At 33.7% G+C, this 6,273-nt stretch overlaps 1 pseudogene; it reads left to right on the top strand.

Annotated features, from left to right (window-relative positions):
- The first annotated feature begins 1,221 nt into the window (after window positions 1-1,221).
- On the top strand, window positions 1,222-1,398 carry LOC122729947 (annotated as a pseudogene).
- Window positions 1,399-6,273: the final 4,875 nt, after the last annotated feature.

The raw sequence follows: 6,273 nt of genomic DNA on the forward strand, positions 1-6,273 counted from the left end.
CCAGTGACAGGCATTAAAAAGGGCCACTGGTTTGATTTTTTCCCCCCAGGACATGCACTCTCCTATGCCTTTAAAATAGATTCTGATAAGTAGAGGAATTTTTTGTATGTTTTGCTTAGATACTAATTTTAAGGTTAATAAACATTCTCTTAAGCCTGAGTAAAATAAAGCTTAATAAAAAAGTCATCACTTTAAATCTTTGATTTTTGTCATTCCTTTAAATAGATAGCTTATATTTATTCAAATAAAAACAGGCAAAACCAAAGTCATTAATGTGTTACAAATCACTCATTTTAAGATATATGTTAAATTCCATCTGCTAGTATTAATATTGTCTTAATTATTTCTGTGTCTTCTTTTTTTGTGGGGCAATGAGGGTTAAATGACTTGCCCAGGTTCACACAGCTAGGAAGTGTCAAGTGTCTGAGGTTGGATTTGAACTCAGGTCCTCCTGAATCCAGGGCCAGTGCTTTATCCACTGCACCACCTGGCTGCCCCTCTGTGTCTTCTTACTCTCCCTCTATCTTCTGTATATTTGTAAATATTTCAGTGTGAATTTTAAAAAATTTTTAGCATGACTATCATTAGTCCTCAACTCTCCTACCTTACCCTTTATCCCCCTAAACCCCTCCTCTTTAACAAAAGGATACAGTTGATAAACAATCTCATGTTTCCAATGCTCCTTTCCAAAAATTTATATCACATTTTTTAACCTACAATCTATCAACTCTCACCAGAGGTGGGAATCACACTTTTCCATTAATCTTCTGAAATTTGAGTGGTCACTGTTGCTTTCATATATCTCTTTAAGTGCTTTCTTTATATGATGTTATTTCATAAGGTATAATATGATTTTCTGCATTGATTCATAAAAGTGGTCCTTGCATTCTTGAAAAATCCATCCCTATCATCCCTTCTTATGGCTTAATTTAATTCCATTATCTTAATTTATGATAATTTGTTCAAAGATTCCCCAGTTGAAAGGCATTTGCGATTGTTTCCAGCTATTTGTTAAAGTAGCAAATTTTGCTATAAATATTTTTGTGTATATGGGTTATTTTTGTCATTGATTTCTTTGTAATATATGCCTCCTGGGAATATCAGTGGTATGTGCGGTTTAGTGACTGGTGGGTATAGTTCCAAATTGCTTTCAAGAATATCTAGACTTTGGTTACTCGAAGAGCTGGGGCTCTCCAGACTGGGGCATGTGAGGGAGTGATGATGGATACCCAGAAAGATGTGCAACCACCAAAACAGCAGTATATGATATACAACTGTGGAGAATGTCATACAGAAAATGAAATAAAATCCAGAGATCCAATCAGATGCAGAGAATGTGGATATATAATAATGTAGAAGAAAAGAACAAAAAGATTGGTAGTTTGTGATGCACAGTGAAATCCGAAGAATTCAGAGTAAAAACTTCATTTTCTTCTGTATTTCCCACAACCATTTCCAATAGTATAGCTTTGGGGTTAATATGTTTTTTTTTTACACATAAAATTATGTAATACTTTTCCATTCTGTAGCTTTACATTATTTTTAGAATAAAATTTTTGAATGTAAAAAAAAAAGAATAGCTAGATTTCTTCACAGTTACACCAGCAGTGCATTAGTATGCCTGGTTTTTTTGCAAACACACTTCAACATTTATCATTTTCATTTTTTTTTAATTTTTGCCAGTTTGATGATTGTAAGGCAGAAATTCAAAGTTGTATAAACTGCTTTTCTCTTAGTAATAATGATTTGAAATATAATTTTCATGTAGCAGTTAATAACTTTTTTTAACCTATGAGAAAAGATTTCTTATCTTTCCCAATGAGAGTAATCCTGCCCTACGTATTTACTATGTTAGACTGGGAAATCATTTAACCTTTCTGTACCTGTATCCTCTTGTATACAATAGGGATAATATTAGCATCTAATTTGTGTGGTTAGGAAATTCATATGAGTTAACTTATGTGAACCTTGAAACTGCATATAAATGCTATTCATTGTTGTTGCTGTTTTTCACTATTTCTTATATAGAACAAAATATTCACCATTCCCCATAATAGAGTGACCAACTTTTTTTTCTTTATTGATGGTTTAAAATATTTTTTTTCTGGAAAAATACTATAAATATTTTAGCCATTTTAAAACTACATTGGGTTAGCACAATACAGTACAGTACAATGCAATGATAAGCTTTTCCCCATCATCTTCTTTCTCCTTACTACCACTGCCCAATCTCTTATCATATCTCACTTTCCAATTGCTCTTCCTGATTCAAGACTCTCCATACAAATGCTAAAGCACTTTCCTTGAAATGTAGGTCCTTCCATACCATTTCCTTACTAAATAAACTTCAGTGTCTCTTTATTGGAGGTAGCTAGCTGGTGAAGTGGATAAAGCATTATAGTTGAGGTCAGGAAAACAAATTCAAATATGACTGCAGAGTCACTTAACTTCTATCTGCCTCAATTTCCCCAGCTAGAAAATGAGAAAAACTTATTTGTGTCCAGCACATTGAAAGTACTTAATAAATGCTTTGTGATTGATTTGATTAGAACACAGTGTTCATAAAAAGGAGTGATTTTGGTAGAATCCAAAAGGAGGTTTAATTCAGGCTGTAAAGTATTTTAATTTTTGAAATAAAATTTAATCAAATAATTTTAATTGAATAATTTAAACAAGTTTTAAAATAATTTGTATTTTTTGGTGAGGCAGTTGGGGTTAAGTGACTTGCCCAAGGTCACAATAATTTGTATTTTTATATCACCATACTGTCCCCCAGTATCCCTTCCATCTCTCATATAGAGAAACATCTCATGGAAGAAATAATATTAGTAAAGACAAAAATGAAGAAAATATCATCATTAATGACCAATATAATGAAAAAGTCTAAAAAAATATGTGCAATGTACAAATATCTGGACCTTTTCCTGTACCAAATGTTGGGAGGGGTGGCCCTGCTTTTTTTTAATTTAAACATTTGATTTCATTTGATTTATATCACAGTTATTTCTGGATCTATACCCTTCCCCCATCAACAACTGAACCCTCCATTTTAATCTAAAAAAAAGCACAAATAAGTATTTCAGTAGCCCTGTTTGACTATGTTATGCATCATTTGGCTCTCCCTAGAGCCTCTAACATTTCTACTGTAAAGGGTGGGTATATTTTCTTATCTATAATTTTGGACCAAGGTTATTCATAAGAAATCACTGATTATTAAGTTTAGCTTCCTTTTAGTGATATTTTAATTTATATTACTTGACTCATTTTAATGTTCTTACTTTATTCTGCATAAATTCAAAGCTGTCTTCCCACAATAAACAATATTTAGAAAGCAGGTTCTGCTTGCAAAGAATAACAGAAAACATGGAAGAAATGCAAAGCTCTGAGACATTGTCTAGACTCATACTGAAAAAGAAACAAAAATGACGTTTTTTTATATAATGATAATGGATAAGTGTATTCTAGAAATGGAAAAGGAAGAAGGTACTATGTCAGATCAAAACTGGAAAGGTTCTGGGAAAACCAGAGAAGACTTACTGGATGAGGTGGCACTTGACTTGGATGTTAAAATAAAATGGGTAGCAGAAGATTTCAGACTTAGAGAGCAACCTGAGGAAATGTATATGGGCATGGGAAGTACATAGTACATTTCAGGTACAAAGAGTTGTCTGAAAGAAAAGAGGCCTTGCAGAAAGGTAATGAGACAACACTAAAGACAGAAATTGGTTCCATTCCAAATCTTACTTCAAAATAACCTAATAAAATCTCTTATGAGATAGAAATTTTATAGGCCAATAAATCTGTCTTTAATAATTGTTACATAACATGGTCTGAATGCCCGTGAGTCAATTTGAAAATCCATGTTATTTGTAATATTCAAGTGAAAAATTATGAAGTATATAAAAGTGAAAGAAAAGTATATCATTTCTCCTGAACCAATTAGTCATTCTGGCCACTAGAAACATTCAGATTAAGTTCAGTCTACACTGGTAAATTACAGAGGAGATTTGTGAAACAGCAGATTTCCAGAGATTGACGCTTGAGAGAGTATCTATTTGTATGGATATGTCCCTGTATTGGTGAGTGTAATTGGCATTGAATCATTCAATAATTATTACTTTCAAACGCTAATGACTATTTGGTCTTCCATTTCATTTTGTCCCTCCGGTAAAAGGTAAATTCAAATATATGTTGCAAAATAAGACTATGAAATGAGGTTTTATTTTAATTTCAAATTCAAATACAATCAGTGAAGGCAAACTTTCCAGTCAGGTAGTCAGCAGGAATTTATTAAGTGCTTATTTTATAGTAGGGATTATTGATGCTAATGAAAAATCATTGGTGGGACATAGCTACAACCCAACTCTGCATTTTATTTAATTTTGATTAATATCAGCTTTCTCTAAAAGAAGCTTATTGACCATGAATCAACTACATTCAGAGTCTATCTTGCTATAGTGTCTAGAGTGTTGAGTCTGGGAAAATCACAAGACCTGTAGTACCTGCCTCCAGTGTTTCCTTCCTGCTTTTTAAGGTCAGTCAGGAATGCTTCCAGGTATTCCAGAGTATCGACTCCATGAGAAAAAAATGCAGTAGACTCCCTTGTTCTCCTTCTTAGCTACTGACCTTGCCTCTCCTTCCGCCCCAAATAGTGAGCCTTTTCAACAGGAACTTCCTCTTCTCCTTTTTTTACCTCTCATATCATGCAGACATCTTCTTGCACTAATATCTTCATTCTAGTTTCAGTGAATAAGTAGCTCTTCTTTTCAAGGTATACCACTCTACATATTCTTGATCATGTTTATCTTTCTTTGTTTCTTTCTCTTTCATTGACACAGGCATGCATATACATGTATGCATCCATACTCAGTAATGTATACATACTCAAACATCTGGTTCTATGTATCTAGAGACTACCTCCAAATATGTCCATATCTCCCTTATCCTTAAAAAATAATCATTTGGTAAAACCCTCCTCACTATTTTCCTCTATCTATGTATCCATCTATGTATCTATGTATCTATCTTCCTTTTCATTGCTTAACTTCTTGAGAAAACCATCTATAATCAGTGCCCCAACTGATTTAATTCTCTTCTAAATGCCCTGCGATTTGGAATATGAATTCATTGTTGAACTGAAACTGCCCTCTCTGAAGTTATTAATAATCCTTTAGTCTCTCAATCTAATAGCCTTTTTTACAATCTGGTTCCTCTTTGACCTCTCTGTAGCATTTGACACTATCAATTACTTTCTCTTTCTGAATACACTCTTCCCTCTAGGTTTTTGTAAAATCGTTCTCTTCATTGTTTTCCTATCTCTCTGACCTCTTCTGTTCAGTTTCTTTTCATGGTTCTTTATCACCATCAAATACATGAACTGTGAGTGCCCCCCAAGTTTCTATACTGGACTTCCTCTTTTGGCTCTACATGATCACTCTTGGTGTTCTCATTAGCTTCCTTTATGTTTATAATCTTAATGCATATAATTCACAGATCTATAGTTCTATATCTATCTATCTATTATCTCTCTATCTGCATTCATCCAACTCTACACTTAGCTTGAGCTATAGTCACACATGAGAAACATCCAAATGGTGTAGTTTCTCACAATTTTTTACCACACACATCTCCAACTGTCTCTTGGACATCTCAAGCTGGATGTCCTATAGGTATCTCAAATCAATATGGAGAAATGATTCATTTCCTTTCTCCTCAAATCTTCCACAGTTTCAAGGTTCTCTATCACTATAAAGACTACTCAGATCACCAGGTCCTCAGTCTCGCTTACTCTACATATTCAATCCATTGTCAAATGTCTTGGTTTCTTCCCTTAAAGTACCTTTAATATACAATCCCCTTCCCTCCACTTAACCATTAACAACCCTAGAAAGGCCCTTATCACATCTTTCTATGCTTATTAAAATAGAGGAATTATTGGTTTCCTTGCATCTTATTTGTCTGCACTTCAGTCTATCATCCATTCAACAAGAAGGTGATTTTTTTCTAAAGCACTGCCCTCATCATGTTACTTACTCCCTTCTCATTTTGTTGCCTATGTCTCCCTATTACCTCCAAGGTAAAATATGAACTCTGTAGTTTGAGAATTTGAGCTCTTCAGAACCTAGCACTTTCTTATCTTCTCAACTTTCTTATAACATATTCTTACCGACAGAATCTATGATTTATCCATACTAGTCTACTTGCCATTGAATAAGACACTCTATTTCTTATCTTTCCATTTTGCTATTGGATTTCCTGGAATGCCCTGGAATG

The sequence above is a fragment of the Dromiciops gliroides genome, chromosome 1 (genome assembly GCF_019393635.1).
Source record: "Dromiciops gliroides isolate mDroGli1 chromosome 1, mDroGli1.pri, whole genome shotgun sequence".
Taxonomy (NCBI): domain Eukaryota; kingdom Metazoa; phylum Chordata; class Mammalia; order Microbiotheria; family Microbiotheriidae; genus Dromiciops; species Dromiciops gliroides.